The sequence below is a fragment of the Centruroides sculpturatus genome, unplaced genomic scaffold, assembly GCF_000671375.1.
Source record: "Centruroides sculpturatus isolate CEXI.00-Female unplaced genomic scaffold, Cexi_2.0 scaffold1010, whole genome shotgun sequence".
Taxonomy (NCBI): domain Eukaryota; kingdom Metazoa; phylum Arthropoda; class Arachnida; order Scorpiones; family Buthidae; genus Centruroides; species Centruroides sculpturatus.
The window spans coordinates 112334-119670 of NW_019385312.1; the positions used below are offsets into that span (position 1 = coordinate 112334).

General features: G+C 33.2%; 2 non-coding genes across 2 annotated transcripts; both read right to left on the reverse strand.

Moving 5' to 3' along the window:
- Nucleotides 1-700: 700 nt before the first annotated feature.
- Nucleotides 701-772, reverse strand: Trnam-cau. Its single transcript has one exon. It is a non-coding gene; the product is annotated as a tRNA-Met (tRNA).
- Nucleotides 773-1478: 706 nt separating this feature from the next.
- On the reverse strand, nt 1479-1584 carry LOC111637508. Its single transcript, XR_002758711.1, has one exon. It is a non-coding gene; the product is annotated as a U6 spliceosomal RNA (small nuclear RNA).
- Nucleotides 1585-7337: the final 5753 nt, after the last annotated feature.

Genomic DNA, 7337 nt, shown 5'->3' on the forward strand with positions numbered 1-7337 from the left:
GAACTTCGGAGACATCATTAATATAAATAATTTTAATCGCCGTTGAATAAGAAATGTTTCTTTCACAAGAAATGTATAAAATTACAGTACTGTATTAGACTTACGGTATTTAATTTACATACTGTACAGACGATAGTTAGCGTAAAAATCTCCGTAGCGTGGCGCTACGCTAGATGGCAAAAATTATAAATTTAATTATAACAAAGTTACAGTAAGTTAATATATAATTATATATACAGTACCTAATTTATATAAAATTAATATATAATTATATGTACAGTGCCTAATTTATATATAATTTATATAATATTGTCCGGACGATAGAAATCTCTCCATAGCGTGGTGCTACGGATGGCGGGAAAGTAGTTCGGCTGCCCAATGACGTTTAACATAATTATAGGGAGTTTTTTTACTGTTTTTTACGGATACCGTCACAATTTTTTCGCAGTTTTATAAAAATCGTAATTATTGGGACCGTAATTATAAAGGGGTCGACTGTATTTTAATAAGAAATAACAGTATCCACTCACTACAGCGTTTTTGGAGTGAAATCCGTGAAACTACAAACAAGAAGAAAAAACAATTAAACATTCCATTAGTTACAAACTTAAGAACAGCAAAAACATCCAGTTTCCACTGCGGTAGGAAATTCAAATGCTCAAAACGACGAACGATGGAGAAAGTAGCAAAATGAAACCTTTAGCAGAGAGTGGTTTCGATCCACCGACCTCTGGGTTATGGGCCCAGCACGCTCCCACTGCGCCACTCTGCTTCTGCCAGAAGAATTAAACTGTCGGCTTTTCATACTTTCTACTTAAATTAGAGTGAAATTAATTCTCTGCCATTAATATAAATAATATCCGATGATGAATACTCCGCAGTTTTACACAATGAAATGACTGGATCTAACAGCAACTCCAACTAGCATAACTCTGTTTCTAATTTCAACTTTTAAACATCGATGAAAAACATGTCGTGTAGGCCTACCATAACTAGTTTCTTCCTTGTCACTCCAACTGAAGCATTTATTTTACTATGAATGTTTGTTTTTATCTAAGAAGGATTTATGAAAAATTCAAGTATAACTGTAAATAGAAATGATTTCAATCCTTTGATTTTTCGCCATTTATTTAATTAAACAAAATGTTAAAAACTTTTTAAATTTTCAAAATAAACACGCAAGGAATCTTTGAATATGACCTTCGCTCGAAATTATATCTGTAATGTTGCAAAAGTCAATTTGTAAAATTTCGATTTCTTTTTAGTTTCAATACTTCATTTCGTATTTCCTGGGAATGGCTTAAATTTATTCAGAGAAATATTTCGAAAATTACCTTTAAAATCACATACTTATTTCGATAAGAAGAAAGCGTTGACAAGTTTTCAGAAAATGGAAAACGTGTGTTTTTAGATATACCGCTCGTCTGGTAAGAGAGGTTCATTTCGTCGCGGAAACGATTCGAATACATTAGATGTAAAAAAATATGGAACGCTTCACGATTTTGCGTGTCATCCTTGCGCAGGGGCCATGCTAATCTTCTCTGTATCGTTCCAATTTTAGAATATGTACGACCGAAGTTGTACACTAAACATTAACGGGCGGCCCTATATATACCAACAACTTCAACTCTTGCATCTTCACGGGTGTCTTTACGTTTATCGTCAGATAGCAGTTAATCGCCACCGCGCAGATTAAACTATCGCGGTTCATATTAAATTCGAACGATTGCTTTTCGAAATTTCTTGAAATTTTCTCAGATAAGTTATTGGCTGACGATCGATGGTTGCAAACTTTACATCCTGCAACGTCTGACTTGGGTGCTAAACCTGCCAAGGTCAGTTGGATTTTCGATCTGCTGATATTAAGAATACTTTAATTTGATCTTAATAATTATTTTATGCACTACACCTCCATTCTTCAAAGAGAACGATTTCTTTTTTCTTAATTGTTTTACTACAAAATTATACTTTTTTCATCTTTATATTGAATTCATCTTCGACACGCACGTAATGACTGTTCTGCTTACTGCACAGAACACTAATAATTTCTCCGAATTATGTTTAAGCTATTTTATTAATTACAGCAACTTGATTAGCTTGGAAGTGTCCAATACTTGCTGTAATATTGTCGTTTCTGTAACCTGTAAATTTTTTATGCGTTTAAATTGAAATTTTACTTTTTGTGAAATGCATGTACATTTTCGTGTATCCGTAAACTTAAATCTCTGAATGAGAAAAATTCGCAATAAAAACGAAAACGTCGTTTTCACTCGTTGCAATGGCCGAAGTTTCTGTTTTCTAACGAACAACGAAAAAGCAAGGCCCTCGATCAACATATCGGAGTCGGTTTCATTAGTCTCGATCTTAAAAAAGCAAAAACATCCAGTTTCCACTGCGTTAGGAAATTAAAATGCTCAAAACGATAAACGATGTTCGATGGAGAAAGTAACAAAATGGGACAGATAGCAGAGAGTGGTTTCGATCCACAGACTGGGTATGGGCTCAGCACGTTCTCACTGCGCGACTCTACTATGTGTAGTCCGTCACTCCGGACGACTGATTGTTTTATTTTTGCAGCCATGGTAGATCACGGTGTTACTTTTCTTTATCGCCTACTCATACAGCTGATAAAAACAGGTATTGCAATCATCTCAAACTTCAGATTTTCAAATTTTAAATTAAATAGAAACGCAGTTTTGTGTCTTATACAATGCGATTTATGTGATGACGACCGTGTGCGTCTGTTTGCGCGCACGTGTGTTTCCAATCCTACTAAACTCTAAGAGTATTAAAAAGTTTATAGGTTTATCCTTTAGATAAATCTATAAATTTTTTAATTCGAAGTTGATTCGAACCACAGTTACAAAGTAGAGCGAAAAATATACATTCTCTTGACCACTTCGCCAAAATGGAAGCTGGTTTGGTGATGTGAGATAATGGTGTTCTATGTATGTTTCGTAAATTTTAAGGCCAATTTTTGCACTCGGAAGCAGTGTTGTGGAGTCCGAGTCGGTAAAATTCGTTCGACTCCGATCTTGAACTTTATTACCGGTAAAATATTTAGTACGAAAAATACTTTTTAATTAATCTATTACAGTATTTTTAACCTGTGGGTCGTGACTCCCAGGAGGGTCGCAAAGCCTTACACGGGGGGTTGCGGGTAAAAGAAAAAGACAAATGTTTGTAGATCCTACACTACAAAAAAAACTGCAATTTTAGTGAGAAGGCTGTACCTGTTTATTTTACAGTACAATTGGTTTTTCGATCGATATTTAAATCTCAACAGAAAGAAAATTAAATACGTAGTTTTTAAAATCACTGATATAGTTTTAATATGGCTAGTATTACCACCCGTTCGGTTTTCACCCAGACAGTCCGGGAATCGACTCACCGTCCGGGGAACTACAAATTTTATCCAGGAATACCGTGCGGAACCTGTTGACTTTTTTTTTATTTTTTTGTTTTTGCTTGTACGACTTCTATTCGTACACGACTCCAATATCCAATAGAGCTAAGTCATCTGTAGTTATATTTTCTTAATTTATTTACTTATTCTTTTATAATTATACTTATTCTTCGCATTACAAAATGACATTGCGCATGCGTCAAAAACTTCTGTTCGAACAAACCTCACCTGCTGTCCGGGTCAGCGATTTTGAAAAGGTGGCAACACTAAATATGGCCCTGGGGGTCGCCAGCAGTTTTTAACTTGTAAAGGGGTCGCATATTGAAGAAGGTTGAAAAACACTAATCTATTAATATCTAAATCTAAAGAAAGTTTTTAGAAAACGGAAACGTTGATAAATTTAGATATCAAAATGATATTTACCATAAAGGCCATTTCACACCAAAATGTTATGCGCAAATCATGCGACACGCTTTATATTTTCAGAAATAACTTTTATTAATTTAAGGCCCAGCAGTAACCGAGTGGATAAAACCACCGAACACTGTTAGCTGGTCGTAGGATTGTGTGGCCAACTCGTTGATGAGATGGACCACGTAAAGTTTCCGTGTTTTCTTCACGTTAGTAGCATCTAAATAGGGAGCAGTTTTCCATAAAAGCCCTCCCAGGAGGTAATCCCCCTCGGAACAATGTCCATGTGTTGCGTTGCCGTAACCAAAATACCAAACCTATTAATTTAAACGCGCTGACTTTGCATTTATAAAAAAAAAATTTCTTAACCTTTATATTTTATTATTTTTTCATAGCTCGTACGCTACGCGAAAAAATTGACACTAAGTAACGTGTGAGTCACTTCAAGAAGCAAATGACGTTTTCAATGCGCGAGTGTATTGATTGATTGGTATTAGTGAAACACGGGGGCGATCTGTCAATCGGGGAATGTGCCTGCCGGGTGGGTTTTTAAGGAAAACTGGCCTCTATTCCGGCATTATCGATGCGAAGAAAACCCGGTAAACTTCACTAGCCAGCCCGAGCCGATTACCAGTGTTTACGGATTAAATACGCTTAGCCACTGATGTAGCATAGGTATAGGATGGAGAACGATACACCGTTGAATTGTAGATAGGAAACTTTTTGCAGTAGTCTCGACAAGAATTCAATCCTGAATCCTTTATGGGACGCTTCCACTCAGTCGTCTGACCAGCTTTCAATGTGTGAGAAAAACAATGAAATTAGTTTTCGAAAGCTTCACCATATTACTAAAACAAGAACGCGAAGTGAAAAGACAATAATAAAAAAATCCAGCAACGAAGTTGTGTAACTTTCCCGGCAAAAGAATTTAAAATTGAGTTTGGCACCATCGGTTATGACACTTTATTTTTTTAGACTTTACATAATTAATTATTATAAAATGGCAAAAAGCTTAATTTCGAGGGTAATGATGAATGTTATAAAAAGTTGTAGGTGCTCGAAAGTAAATTCTTCATTACGTCCGATACCGCTCCAGATATAACACAGTTCCCCTCTCTCTCCCCATCCAATTGACGTTCAACCATCAAAATTTCATAGCATCAATGCTCCTTATACACAAGCTACCAAGCCAAGTTTAGTTTCTTAATCATTACCCCATCCCGAGATATTAAACGAAATGCACGCCGACACAGATCACACATTCAAGAAATTTTTTCCCGTTTTTTGACTTTTTTGGGTTCAGGGTATCTGAAAATGTAAATATTTGCAAAAAACTTGGAGGGTTAAATATGGCACGATTCCAATATTTTCCAATGTTATGCATACATAACAGCCGTGCTTATGGTATGGCTTCGAAGCGCCAAACTTATCTTTGCCAAAGAGAAACGTCTAAGAAGAAATTTGACTTTCATTTCTGCTGCCATAATTTTTACTTGGAACAATAACTTTTTACAACTCGGATTTTTTTGGACATCAATTGTTTTTTTTGAGTAATTTGGCTAATTAATATTTTCACAGCCTTTCTATTGACTGCGAGTTATTTATGACTATTTATCATTGCTTCTATAGCATTATTTGATCTTAAAACAGTCAATAGAAGAATAATAATAAAATAAAACCAAGATCAGAATCTAACTGCAAAAATCAGAGAGAGAAAATTGCAAAATGTAATTAATAGGATTGTTTCAACTTATTATTCACTAATTTAAATTCTGAGAACACGAAATGTACGCATCTGTTCAAGATGACTGATATTTTTTCCAAAATTCATTTTTTAAAATCCTCTCACCTGTATATATTTGAGTTTAGTCAAGCATCAGTAGGAAATTAACTATTCTCGTAGTAGCAAGAGCGGGAGAAATTATTTTACGGACTAATTTATTACGTCATTCATCAAATCGATGTATTTTGCGTTTTATTGTATTTAACTTTTTTCTTTAAAATTATTTCATTTAAATTAATTTTTGATAACTAACTAATAAAAGTGGAATTATTTTGGCTGATTAAGCTGTTTCTTTACGCACTCGAAAGCTTTTCCAAGGTAAATTAGTTATATCCGTTTTTAATTCCCACCATCAATTTTAGTACAGTACGACTTCTTATAGAAAAATTTTACAAAAAAATATTCAGGTAAGCAGTGGTATCTTTCTTATAAAAGGAACCATAGTATGTCAATTTAAAAAAGGATAAGGTCGGAGTCGGCTTTTTGCTTAACGACTCCACCAAACTGCTTGGAAAGACCGGACACAGAAATGAATTTTATTTTCGTTTTTCTCGCAAATAAATACAGTAAATCCAATTGGTTTCGACACGTTACTTATTTCGTATACAAGTTGGAAGGTTTCCCTTCCAACTTGTATACTAAATAAATCATTCACTTACTGCTAAAATAAATTAGTTTACTGTTGTTCTTACTTATTACACATATTTATTTATGTACTTTTCCTTATTTGTTATATACAGTAGAGTAAACAAGAAACGACCATGACGCATTGCAGTAAAGCTACAATGCAGTCTGGTATTTTTTCTACTCGGCGTTTTGGATCTTTGAGCTAACATATGAAACAAAATAGTTTATAATTTTCTGTGAAAATCTATTCATATATAGAAAATTTGTTTACAGCAAAAAATGTCTTATTTTTATTGACATTAATTTTTGATATACATTTAACACATTCTACAACAACATATAAGAACCATTACAACAACAATTACAACAGTCACAAAAAATTGTTTGTACTAAATTAATATTAAAGAAATACTGTATAGTGAAACAATTTGAATGAAATTTACATATTTATAATGTATAAATGTAATATAAACAATCTATTTTAATCGGATTGTGGAGCCTTAAACATTCCTTCAATCCTCAAAGTATGGAAGTTTCATAAACATATTAGAATATTTTGAGAATCCAGAAAGTATGGCTCAACAGATATGGTACTACTGAGAATCATTTTCAAATTACACTGCTCAAAATAATTAGAGGATATATGTCAGATTTATTTTACAGAAAAATGTGTTAGTAATTTGATTTTAACATATTAGTCTACATAACTCAGATTGAATAATGCTACACATACCATACCATTTAAATCACTTTCTCCAAAAATCACACTTACTGTCCACAAAAAAGTTTAGTTCTTCTCTTATGATTTATATGGTCATTAGTTTATATAAAAAAATAGTATTTCAACATAATTGATTATTATTAAGTCAATATTTGAAAAATAAAAAATACTTCTGGTAAAGGCTTTATTTCCAAGAGTTTTTGTGAATGAATCTTGTGAACCAGTTTATGGTAAGCAAATATTACAGTATCCTATAACTGTTTTGAGCAGTATATTAAGTTTTAGTATATCAAGGTTAAATGTACACATAATGATTTATAAAATGCTTCATTTTATATTTTTTGTACATTTATTTACATAATAATTTTTAAATAATAAAAATTAACAAC